Source organism: Ciconia boyciana, chromosome 1, assembly GCF_034638445.1.
Source record: "Ciconia boyciana chromosome 1, ASM3463844v1, whole genome shotgun sequence".
Lineage (NCBI taxonomy): Eukaryota > Metazoa > Chordata > Aves > Ciconiiformes > Ciconiidae > Ciconia > Ciconia boyciana.
Genome location: NC_132934.1, coordinates 215,360,149 through 215,372,913, shown reverse-complemented (window position 1 = coordinate 215,372,913; position 12,765 = coordinate 215,360,149). Strand labels below are relative to the sequence as shown.

Genomic DNA, 12,765 nt, shown 5'->3' with positions numbered 1-12,765 from the left:
AAATACAAACTAAGGCTTTCTATACAGCACTTAGAATTAAATGCCTGTCCTTGGCTAACGGTGCAAACATCTATCCCTTTGCCAAAAGAGTAATTTACCAATTCCTCTATTGTACTTCCAAGGGTTTCTGATCAACGTGGTAGTTGTTGTGTGATTTTACAGTCCTCAGAAGGTGAAAGAATTTTTTTATTTATATGGTTATCCCAAATATTTCCTTTCTTAAATATTTTACCATTGCTAGAGTGAAATGACTAAGATCTTACTAAGATGCTTCTTGTTTCCACTCACATCAGTAAATTTTGTCTTATCTGAGTTGCTTGTGGTATCGAAGAGCCTCAGTTTAAAAGTAACGATGCATGTGTGACAAACCTGTCACGCCACAAGCAGGAGGTTCAAAGAAAGTGTAGCACAGCACTGGGGCTCCTCTCCTCTTACACCTCTCATTAGCTGATTAGCCTCAAGTCCCCTCTCTTAGCTCTTTTACTTGTCTCAGGGAGAGTCCCATAGGGACTGTGGAGGTAGAGAAGTGACCGCAGCAACTGGGTGTGCATGGTTTCATTGAAAGCCATATTTGTTAGGACCAGCAACTCTCCCAGGCTACCCATTTTGCTTGATATGCATCTATTTTGCATACACTCTAGTGCACAGGGTCTTGCAGAGTTGGAAAAAAGAAATTAAGAAGTCTGAATGATGTGGTAGCAGGCTATTACAGAGGTGGGCTTCCGTGTCTTTCCTTGGCAACCTGTTTCTGCATATATGGTCCAAAACTACGCTGACCTTTTAATCTTGCCAATAGCACATTAATTTTGAATCCAAGCTGTCCGCTGAAAAGGTACAAAGGTCACCTTTAAATAGCTGCAGTGCTACATTGCCCTTTACTCCATGGTCCACATCCTTTGGCTTCCTCCCATTAATTCTGCTTCTTGAACAGCCCTCCTTGCTGCTGATTGTGTCCTCATACAGATTATTTCTCCCCCTATGCATTTTTCGAAGCCGCATCTCATTTTGTCATTTCCTGCCTAAGGTTTCTAATCTCTCTATCTTCACTGATTTATTCAGTGCTTCCCAATTTGGATCATCTGTGATTTTAATTAACATGTACTCTTTTCCTGTCTTTTGGCTAATGAATGAAGATGTTTAAAGAAAGCTGGACTCAAGACTGCTCCCTGATGTTCCCCCACTAGAAAACTCATGCGATTCAATGCATTTCATTTATTATCTCACTTTGCTAATGGCTCTGTGGATGGTTTTTAATCAACATCACAGGGTCCTTATCTAAGCCAATCTGAATTAATTTTGTGAGTCTCCTCTCTCACTGGTGTTCACTTCAATGAAAGGGAAAACAAAAGCAGAAGAGGCCATCACTCACCTGAACGCTTTTCTGGGAGATCTGGAAATGAGGAAGAGGTGAGAATAAATTGTTCATTCTCCTCTCTCAGGACTCTGGTACACTTATGGTCCCCCACCACCATAATATCTATACTTCTCCTAATTTTTAATATATGTATTTTTAAACTACTTGTCAAGGTAGGAAAGTGCTATTATTCCCACTTTTGTGAATAAGCTCCAGCACAGAGAGAATAAGGAGGTGGTCAGCTCTGCTCCTTTAGCAGTCATGGTTACAGATTGAGAGGTTACGGTTGCTTTTGCATTTACACCTCCTTTCTGGAAGTTATTGTGCCTTGCCTGCCTGTGTATCTCTAGGATGACTATCAAATGTACCACCAAAGTGAGTTCATCTCTTCTTTAAAAAAAAAAAAAATAAATCTATGTTTATATGTCTATATATACGATCTGAATGCCATTTTGAAAGACCGAGCCCAACTAGATGTAAAGCGATGCCAGAAAAAGTGAGCATCAGGTACCCAGAGCATGTAACTGCTTAATCCAGACCACAGGATATAGAATAATACATACAGTAATGTCTGTTGGATCTGGACCTGAAAGTTATTTGGGCACCTGCTTCTCACTCAGCTGGCTGTTGAGATATTTCTGAAAACCTGGACCAAAGTGCTTTCCTTGATGTTATACAGAAAGTTTGTCTCTGCAAAGTTTAAAATTTGTTCCTCACCTTCTCTCCTTTCCTATCAAGAGGCTAGTAATGTCATGTGATGGACATTTAAGCTCCAGTCACTGCTCTATGGCTGCACTTTTCTGTTCCGCAAAAACTAGGGTCTCACCCTGTCCACATGCACAACTTCCTCCACTGTCACCTCCTGATAAACAGTTTTCATGCGATAGTTGCATTCACAGAATCATAGAATCACAGAATCATAGAATTGTTTAGGTTGGAAAAGACCCTTAAGATCATTAAGTCCAGCCATTAACCTAGCACTGCCCAGTCCACCACTAAACCATGTCCCTAAGCACCACATCTACACATCTTTTAAATACCTCCAGGGATGGTGACTCAACCACTTCCCTGGGCAGCCTCTTCCAATGCTTGACAACCCTTTCACTAAATACATTTTTCCTAATATCCAATCTAAACCTCCCCTGGCACAACTTGAGGCCATTTCCTCTTGTCCTATCGCTTGTTACTTGGGAGAAGAGACCGACCCCCACATCTCTACAACCTCCTTTCAGGTAGTTGTAGAGAGCGATAAGGTCTCCCCTCAGCCTCCTTTCCTCCAGGCTAAACAACCCCAGTTCCCTCAGCCGCTCCTCATCAGCCTTGTGCTCCAGACCCTTCCCCAGCTTCGTTGCCCTTCTCTAGACACGCTCTAGCACCTCAATGTCTCTCTTGTAGTGAGGGGCCCAAAACTGAACACAAGGATTCGAGGTGCGGCCTCACCAGCGCTGAGTACAGGGGGACGATCACTTCCCTAGTCCTGCTGGCCACGCTATTCCTGATACAAGCCAGGATGCCATTGGCCTTCTTGGCCACTTGGGCACACTGCTGGCTCATATTCAGCTGGCTATTTATTGACCAACACTCCCAGGTCCTTCTCTGCTGGGCAGCTTTCCACCCACTCTTCCCCAAGCCTGTAGCGTTGCATGGGGTTGCTGTGACCCAAGTGCAGCACCTGGGACTTAGCTTTGTTGAATCTCATACAAGTGGCCTCAGCCCATCGATCCAGCCTGTCCAGATCCCTCTGTAGAGTCTTCCTATCCTCAAGCAGACCAACGCTCCCACCCAACTTGGTGTCATCTGCAACCTCACTGAGGGTTCACTCAATCCTCTTGTCCAGATCCTTGATAAAGATATTAAACAGAACTGGCCCCAATACTGAGCCCTGGAGAACATCACGTGACCGGCCACCAACTGGATTTAATCCATTCACCACAACTCTTTGGGCCCAGCCGTCCAGCCATTTTTTTACCCAGCGAAGAGTACACCCGTCCAAGCCATGAGCAGGCAGTTTCTCCAGGAGAATGCTGTGGGAAATGGTGTCAAAGGCTTTACTAAAGTCTAGGTAGACAACATCCACAGCCTTTCCCTCATCCACTAGGCATGTCTCCTTGTCACAGAAGGTAATCAAGTTAGTCAAGCAGAACCTGCCTTTCATAAACCCATGCTGACTGGGCCTGACCACCTGGTTGTCCTGTATGTGCCATGTGATGGCACTCAAGATGATCTGCTCCATAACCTTCCCCGGCACTGAGGTCAGACTGACAGGCCTGTAGTTCCATGGATCCTCCTTCCGGCCCTTCTTGTAGATGGGTGTCACATTTGTTAACCTCCAGTCAACTGGGACCTCCCCACTTAGCCAGGACTGCTGATAAATGATGGAAAGGGGCTTAGTGAGCACCTCTGCCACCTCCCTCAGTACCCTTGGGTGGATCCCATCCGGCCCCATAGACTTGTGTGTGTCTCAGTGGTGTAGCAGGTCGTTAACCATTTCCCCTTGGATTATGGGGGCTTCATTCTGCTCCCCATCCCTGTCTTCTAGCTCAAGGGGCTGGGTACCTGTAGAACAACTGGTCTTACTATTAAAGACTGAAGCATAGAAGGCATTAAGTACCTCACCCTTCTCCTCATCCTTTGTCACTATGTTTCCCCCCACATCCAATAAACGACGGAGATTCTCCTTAGCCCTCCTTTTGTTGCTAATGTATTTATAGAAACATTTTTTATTGTCTTTTACAGCAGTAGCCAGATTAAGTTCTAGTTGGGCTTTGGCCCTTCTAATTTTCTCCCTGCATAACCTCACCACATCCTTGTAGTCCTCCTGAGTTGCCTGCCCTTTCTTCCAATAGGTCATAAACTCTCCTTTTTTTCCTGCGTTCCAGCCAAAGCTCTCTGTTCAGCCAGGCCAGTCTTCCTCCCCACTGGCTCGTCTGTCGGCACATGGGGACAGCCTGCTCCTGCACCTTTAAGATTTCCTTCTTGAAGAATGTCCAGCCTTCCTGGACTCCTGTGCCCTTCAGGACGGCCTCCCAAGGGACTCTGTCGACCAGGCTCCTAAACAGGCCAAAGTCTGCCCTCTGGAAGTCCAAGGTAGCAGTTCTGCTGACCACTCCTTACTTCTCCAAGAATCGAAAACTATCATTTTGTGATCGCTGTGCCCAACACAGCCTCCAACCATCACATCACCCACAAGTCCTTCTCTGTTCACAAACAACAGGTCCAGTGGGGCACCTTCCCTAGTTCCCTCACCAGCTGTGTCAGGAAGTTATCTGTCTGCCACACACTCCTGGAATCTCCAAGACTTTTTCCTCTTTCATCCTTTTGGATAAAAATAAAAAGCACCTTTCTGCTACAGAAAAAAAGGGTTTGGAAAGGCATTTGTAGTATGGACTTACTTTATGTGGGTTATTTATTTTCTGAAATATTAACTGATGCTTCTGAATCAGCTCTGAAATATTCTCAGAAACTTCAAGTTTATGTTTTTTTTAATAAAAGCCAGCAGGATTTTAAAAAAGGACAATTATACCCTCTTCCCTCCCACTCCCCTCACCAATCAAAATTCATGGGGGGGGGAGGAAAAAAAAAAAAGAAGGAAAAAGGAAAAGGACCAAATATTTCCTGGAGAATCAGCAGTCATAAAAAAACTAATCATGAGCTAAGAAATGATCTGAATGAGTGCAGAGGGAGGTAAAAACATGAAGAAGACAATTTAGAAAATATTTGCAGGAGCAAAATTTATAAATACTCATATTTTTTAAACACATGTCAAAACTAATATGTGTTCTTGCTTCTGCCTTTCTCATTAATATGTTTAGTGACAAAAGACATGTAGGTCAAAATGTTTGTCACCAATATTCTTCTCATATTAGGAAATAATTACACCTTTTTTTCATTCCAAACTTTTAAATACGGCTTAGTTGGAAATGAATTGCCTTTGACTTGCTGAAAATAAGCATAAGAAACTTAATCTAAGTCCATCCTATTTATACTATACACAACTTCAGTGAGGTGTAATTAGCACTGCATTGCAATAATTTATTATTGGTTCAAAAAGCCTGAATAATCAGGACCTTACGGCAAAATGGGAAAATGGGAAGCTATGTGCCAGACATATTATTCTGGTTTATATTAATTCAGTTATTTTATCTTTGGTGCACATTCATCTATCCATACAATGTGAATGCTCCATTGAGAAGGATGGTGAGTATTGAACCTTTGGCTCAATATGAAATATGAACTCTAAGGCATAGCTGCAATAATACTTCCATTTGCATTATGATTAACATTCCCCTGAACAGGAAGCATCCAGCAATATTAATTGCAGAAATAGTGAGATTCCAATTGTCATAAATCACTGTGCAGTGTAAAGCAAGCTCTCCGAAAACCTTATAGAAAAACTCTTTTTTTGTGTGTTTTTTTGGAGTTAATTTCAACCTCATTTTCACCAGGCTTTCCCATTTGTGTCTGTTGACAAGACAGTAATTATGCTTTTCTCTTGATTAACGCATTCTTTTCAGTAAGGTCCCAAACAGCTTTCACATGAAAGGCTGAATTCAACAGAGCATGGTTTTTCTCATTAAAGACTTAGCATTCACCCATAGTTAATTTATCACACAGATACTTCCTGTCTCATAGGAAGGAGGGTGGCCTTGAAGTTAATGCTCTTGATTTGATCAGGAGTTTTTTCCACAGCAGTTGAAATGAATGCCCTTTCAAATATTATGATTATTAAATTCATTTACTAAGTGAAAATAGGGGGAAAGATGGTATACAGTTTCTCTACTAAAGCACAGATCCAAGGGAGATTTCTCCTTACTTGAAACAATATAATCTCTAAAATCTATACAAACTTATTGAATATTTACATATATATTTGTATCTTTGTATCAAGTCAACATTTCCGCCTTCACTACCATTTTTGTCCTCAACACTGTTAATATAATTAGCAATATTCATTGATTAATCAAAGCGAGCAATCTTGGTATTTGGTGCATCAGCTTTCATTCATAACGGGCGTACGATGCAATGATTTATTTTGATATACTACATTGTGCCGTAAAGAGCATCCAAAAATAAAAATGCTTTCATTATCAATGTTGTGAAAACAAGGCATCTTCATCAGGGACCACACACAAGGAGAGAACAATTTCTTGCCACCTGTGCTCTTTAATCCAGACTTTTGATGGTTGGATTGTTTTGGGGTTTGCTTGGGGGCGTTTCGGATATGTTATTTCCAAATGTATCATACATTCAAAGAGCAGCTGAAGGGTCTAAGCAGTGTTCAGCCCTGGAAATAGCAGAGCTTTTCCTGGCTAGCCTGCTGCTTTGGTCCATCCTTGATTAACTCACAGTAGGTGAGGTGCCCCTGAATTACTGTGGTACCAACTGAATTCCTAATGACCATGTCCACTTTGCAAGAACACCCCCCCCCCCCCCCCTCCCCGAGATGGCAGTAATTAGTACCATTCTCAACAGCACAAGAAATGGTCTTAGATGGCCTGGCTGCTGCCGGGAGGCTGAGGGAAGGAGGTCATAGACATGACCTCACCAAGGATGTACAGACTAACTACGTGTTTCTGGTCAGGACTGCTTTAGTCTCCATCTCTGGGCCTGTTGCATTGGTGCTAGAGGATCCTGCAAAGCAGTTAGACATGTTCTGTAGTCCACTCCATCTCTGAATAATGATTTTAGCAGACATTTACCATTAAGCACATGCTTAAATCTCACTGGAGTCAGCAGAGCTTCAATATGTGCCTGAAGTCAAGTATTCCTTCAGAGCGCCGTGGCTGAATGAGGACAGACCGATGAGTCGGAGGCACTTACTCACGACCGGGATTAAATAAATACATACATACATAAACTGGTCACTGCTGCTTCTGATTGCCTCCGTGCTGCACATTTCTCTCCATCTCTTTTTCCATTATCACCCTCTGCTGTAAGTGATGACTGGGGGTTTGCTGTCTAACACAGCAGCTAAGCAGAGTGAAGCTGGAAGCGGAGGCAGCGCGTGCAGAAATGAGCAGAAAATCATCCTCCCAAACAAAGCCCTTCTCACAGGATAACCTCTCATTATTTTGTTCCCCCATGGAGAACAGAAAGGCATGGCTGGTGTATTCAGAGATCATAGGTATGTTCCAAACGGTAGCAAATGAAAGCAGAAGCGAGTATCATTGGGTTCAGCAGAGTCAAAGGACGTCTTTCTGTAAGGCAGCATATTCTTTTGCAATGACTGAAGCCCAACCACCACCATAACCTTATCGCTCTCTACAACTACCTGAAAGGAGGCTGTAGCAAGGTGGGTGTTGGTCTCTTCTCCCAAGTAACAAGTGACAGGATGAGAGGAAACAGCCTCAAGTTGTGCCAGGGGAGGTTTAGATTGGATATTAGGAAAAATTTCTTCCCCAAAAGGGTTGTCAAGCATTGGAAGATGCTGCCCAGGGAAGTGGTTGAGTCACCATCCCTGGAGGTATTTGAAAGACATGTAGATGTGGCGCTTAGGGACGTGGCTGAGTAGTGGGCTTGGCATTGTTAGGTTTATAGTTGGACTCAATGATCTTAAAGGTCTTTTCCAACCTAAATGATTCTATGATTCTATAAACACACTCCAGACCTGCACATCCTTTCTTTTCACACCAAATCAACACCCCATGTAGAAATATTTATTGGCTTTGGCCTAATGTTTCATTGCCGTATGCTGAGAGCTTGCCATCAGAAAAAACAAATTATTATAATTATCATCATGATCATCATCCACACAATCAGCCCTTGGCAGGAAATACATGGGGAAGGCAGAGCTTAGAAATCTAGGAGGAGGTCTTTCATAAGCAACCCGTAACAGGTGACAAGATTTGCCTGGAGGGACCATCATCCTCAGACACTGATTCAGTTGGGAAAGAGTTAAGGCTTGTTATCCATCACTCTTTTGGATAGAAAGGAAACAAGGGAGGACCATTAGAGGGAGGATGGAGAGTGCAGGCTGGGGGAAAAACAGCAGTGGCAGTTAAGCCTGGAGAGCTGCTCTTTCCCTAAGCACCTCTTCTTTTTAGCCCACACATCAAGTCAATTTTGAACCTCATCAGCCAGGACAGCTCCCAGCAGAGTGAGTGTTTTGCACATTCCAGTCTGTTCCAGTTGTGTCGTAGGGGCCATTTCACAGTATTTTATCTCTGCTGTTTTGGTTTTTTTTTTGAAGAAGGGTGAGGGTGGTTTTTAAGCAGTTTATAGAGCAGGTTGGAAGAGGCTACACAGTGGAGGCTTTTCAGAATTAAGATAATTTTCTCAGTGTGTAATAATTTCAGGTGAAAAATTGGATTTCTAGGAAATGGTAGCAGAAGTAAAGAATGTGGAATGTGTCCTGTTGAGCTTCGGCAGAATTACATTCTAATGTTCATCAAAGAATTACTGCCCTGTGCCCTTTGTGTACCAAGCTCTTCTTCCTCACTTGTTGCAAGATCACCAGATACGCTTTGTGAAAAAAATTGGCTTTCATGTTCTACTTTTAATCGTACTATATCTAAGTCTCATTTGCTTGTTTATGCTTTGGTCATCACAGATTTATCTCAGCTAACTTTAGACATCTATATATTAGATGTTAAAGAGCTATCAACCTCGATTCACTTAGATGTGTAGGTTTTAGTTGCTTAAGTCAACAGTCAGTGAGTCTCACCCCAAGCTATGTTTTCTCAGTGCAAGTGAGTACCTACCCCTTCAGCCAATAACTGTAATGTTGCCTTGACAAAGGCTAAGCAGCATTTCAGTAACGACATGCTTCAAAACACTATAGTTGACCATGATAATAAACCTGGTAAATAACCTATTTTATCAAGCCAGGAGAACTTGAGGATAGAATATCCAGTTTTGGCCAACTGGAACAAAGAAGCAAGGCATTTTCATCAGTCTGAAGTGCAGCGACCTTACTTGAGTTGCTTCTGCTGTGGGAATTTGATTCATTGAACTTAGATTTTAGGTGGGCTAAGCAATTGTACCAAACTGCAACAGCTTCTCTCTCATAGTGAAGTTGGTCCTATACTTGCAGAGTTTAAAATTAACATACCCATCTGATCAAAGCTTGCAAAGCAGTTTAGAATGCCAGCATTCCTGCACATGTAAAACCTTTCTTTGGATCTTAGCACAAAACTTGCTTAGAAATGCTCATAATCCATATAGCTAAATTCAAAGCATTAAAATATGTCTTTTGTGCAATAGCATCTCCAAAATAAATGTTTTCCTGGTCTACTGTGAAAAAAAAAAGTAATCTTTGGCTTCTGGATCATTTTTTCAGCTACTCCTTTTTCTGTGGGAAAAAATATTTTTTCTGTTGGGTTCATTTCATAAGTAAAAACATTTCTCCTGGCCTATTTGAACTGTATATTAAAAATGTCCTTGTAGAAGAAAGAATTTCTGTATTGCGTAGAAAAGTATCACAGTATGTTTCCCAGTTCACAACAGATGTTTCTATAATTGTTGCTCAATTGTCCTGTAATGGCTTCAGGTCTTTCAGCACAGACTTGACCAACAATAAAACATAATCTCACCATCAATACCCTTTTCGTTAAAGCTGTTAAATGGAAGCAATAATCTTTCCCTTTATCCGATGCTGATCTATAATCCAAACCCCTTCAAATGCTTTGCAATGAAGGGTAATTGCTGCCCCTATTTTTTTGCCAGTGGGTAGGTAAACTGACATTGAGAAGTTTACAGGAGCACAGCTATTGAGCTCAAGGATGGAAAACTTGACCCTAATAAAGGCTGGCAATTGTGGACTAAGCTATGTGGAGCCCACATTTCTCGTAGACTATAAACACTCCTGCATATCACCTTATACATGCTATCTGGTCATTCTGTAGGTTATTTGTACACCTGAACTTTGACATACTCTGGTTTGAAAATGTTGAGGAAAATTGCAGCTTCCTTGCAACGTTTTTATCCTACTTGCCACAGATAACACATTCTCCACAAAAACTCCACTGAAACGTTTGTGTTTGCAAATTTCTTAAGAGCAGATTAAGCATAAAAAAATGCCAGAACCAATGATTAACAAGATGTACAAAGCAAAAGCTCCCAGTATAACGGTTGTAACAAATTAATGGTACATGAAATGGATATTAAATAATCTTTTAATATATTTTAAAAGCTGTTTTCTCAGAAATTAAAACATTATGTAGCTGCTGGAGTAGACCAACAGGTAGATTGGGTTAGATAGTTCTGCACTGCCTGGGGGCACATTGTGCCTGAAATGTGCTGCTGAACCCATTCCTTAATTTGCAATTGATTTACTGGTGTAAATCAATTACACCAAAACTGCTTGTTGCATTAGTGAGATGAGTATTATGTGAACAGAGGGCAAGGATACTGTTCCTGAAGCTCAGTGCTTCTGGGCTGGGAGGATGTGCTCCTCACTGTTGTCTCCTTGCTTCCTGGGGCTGTAACACTACTGGGGATGGTGTCGAGAAAGAGGTGCACTCAAGGTGGACCACGTAAGAACTTCTTCACATACCATCCCCTGTGCCTCTGCCACAGCCTTTCTCCTCCAGCTCAGTGTGATCATACCCCAAACAGGTGACAGATCCAAAGGGGAATGGGCAGTGGTTCTCCTGGAACTAACTAAGGGTGCTTCTGACCCTGAGAGACACCACCACCTATCCAAGGCATCTTCTGGGCTGGCAGGTCTGACACAGCATTTGAGAAAGACTTGCACCTTTCCAAATCAGCAAGGAGAGGCCAGGTCAGATGTCCTAGGACATCCCAAATGAATCAAACTTTTAATCCATCAGAGAATATATTCGTAACTGTATTCTTTCTCTGCAGCCCACCACATGCTGCGTCTACCCCATTGCTGCATGCTTAGTAGCCTGTCCGGCTGGCCATCATGCTGAGGCAAATGTAGGCATGCTGTGATGCCCTCTCTGGAAACCATGGAAGAATTTACTTCCTGCATTTAGGTGGCGTATTGACATTTGAATGGCTTTAACGAGGGTCCCCACTGCAAAGGAGCAATCAAGGATAGAGCTATGAAAAGGTTTTCATTTGTGGTGATAGGAAAGTCTGCAGCCTCCGAATGCCCTTCTCTCCCTCCATTGCCTATCCTGGAAGCCCAGGGTGAATAATTTAGATACTTCTGGAAAGTCCCAAGAATGAGGTGGTATTAAAAAATCATACACTTTACTTATGTGGATGGACATAACACACACAAATGTATCTACATATATATACATATACATATATATACACATACGTAGTGAAATTTGTTGTTATCAAAAGAACTACAAATACCAAAAAAAGGCTGAACAGCTGGAGCTAGACTGGCATATTGTACTGTACTGTAATGACTCAGCACAGGAGTATTTAATTTCCTCCCAGAGGCAAAATGTTTCTCCTTCTCAACTGGAAAGACTGGGGTGGCTGAGCCGCCTTTGCTTTTTACTGAGTGCATAGGATGATACTAAGGGCTATACTTCTGTGAGGAAGATGCTGTGGATCAGAATTGCAGCATTTTTCTTAATTTCCCTTAGAATAAGTAAAAAGAGGCATTCAGTTATTAGCTACACAGAAGAACCCAAACCTCTCAATATTCACATCCAAATGCAAAAATCCCATTCAATTCCTACCTCTGTCAGAAACAACTTCTGTCTCATGGGAAAAGCCCCATCACTAACCCTTGCTTCAGACCTTCTTTCTACTCGGTCCCTTAATAAAATAGGAACACACCCTCTGTCGAGTGCTGGGACTGCAAGAAGGAACCTGTTTAGTGAGACGCCGTAACAGCCTCTCTGCCAGACTTGTCATAAGTATCTTTACAGCTGTGATTGTACCAGGAATAGTTCACTGCATTATTTGTTTAAAGTATAACCAACCTCGTTATTCTCCATCCCCTGCCCAATTAATAATTTATATTAAAATAACATTTCAGTTTTTATAGAAAATCTGGAATTTTCTGATGGCAATAGCCCCCGTCTCCAGGCTATCTCCCAGGACAATATGTTGTACAAATAACATTAAGGGTCGACTTTGAGCTACTCTTCCTCATTTCATTTTTTAATACATCTCAAGGAGGGCTTGAAGCTAATGCTATCATCTTGAGCAAATTGCTGGGATATTTCCCTGCACAATAGGAGTTGAATAAAAGCAGAGGATCCTCAGGCACCCCCCTTGCCCACGCTGACGATGCCGCGTACTGTAGATCGGCATTTAACCGCTTATCAATAGATCTCCATCACTCTCGGAATGAGAATGACATTCCTTCAGACCTGTTTTTGTAAAGCAAACCTATATCCATAGGAGCAATTAGTCCCCTGCTGTGAGTTTAGACATGCCAGCTATACTGCAGCTGCTCTCTGTTGCCAGCACTAAATTTTCCTCAGTAGTGGATCAACGTGTTTAAACACTTTGATCTTCTTTATCTCAGCGATGAGATT

The 12,765-nt window shown here is 42.2% G+C and overlaps 1 protein-coding gene across 1 annotated transcript in view; it reads right to left on the bottom strand.

Moving 5' to 3' along the window:
* The window catches only part of TENM4 (teneurin transmembrane protein 4), a 514,257-nt gene that overhangs the window by 403,068 nt on the left and 98,424 nt on the right, over positions 1-12,765 (bottom strand). The window lies entirely within an intron of this gene.